Raw genomic sequence first — 233 nt, 5'->3', positions numbered from 1 at the left:
CTACCCACATCTGCCAATAGAAGTGTGTAAAGCGTCCGTGGATCGTGTGGCGTGCCAATGTGTTTATTAAACCAACAAACTATTTATATTATCTACAACCCTCTCCCTCGCCCTCTCCTTTTCCCAATCTCCACATTCTTTAATGAAGCCAAATCTAAAGTCATCTTCTGGTTTTCGTTCAGACTGCGGAAATGCTGCTACTTTTCACTTACTATTGGAATGCAGGAATCCGT

The 233-nt window shown here is 42.5% G+C and overlaps 1 protein-coding gene across 1 annotated transcript in view; it reads right to left on the bottom strand.

The window, feature by feature from the left end:
• LOC119592661 (insulin gene enhancer protein ISL-3-like) overlaps positions 1-233 on the bottom strand; it is a gene marked incomplete at its 5' end in the record, with an annotated part of 82,877 nt that overhangs the window by 2,157 nt on the left and 80,487 nt on the right.

The sequence above is a fragment of the Penaeus monodon genome, chromosome 30, assembly GCF_015228065.2.
Source record: "Penaeus monodon isolate SGIC_2016 chromosome 30, NSTDA_Pmon_1, whole genome shotgun sequence".
In the NCBI taxonomy this organism is placed as follows: domain Eukaryota; kingdom Metazoa; phylum Arthropoda; class Malacostraca; order Decapoda; family Penaeidae; genus Penaeus; species Penaeus monodon.
The sequence above is the reverse complement of the archived record's forward strand: the minus strand, read 5'-3'. Positions and strand labels throughout refer to the sequence as shown.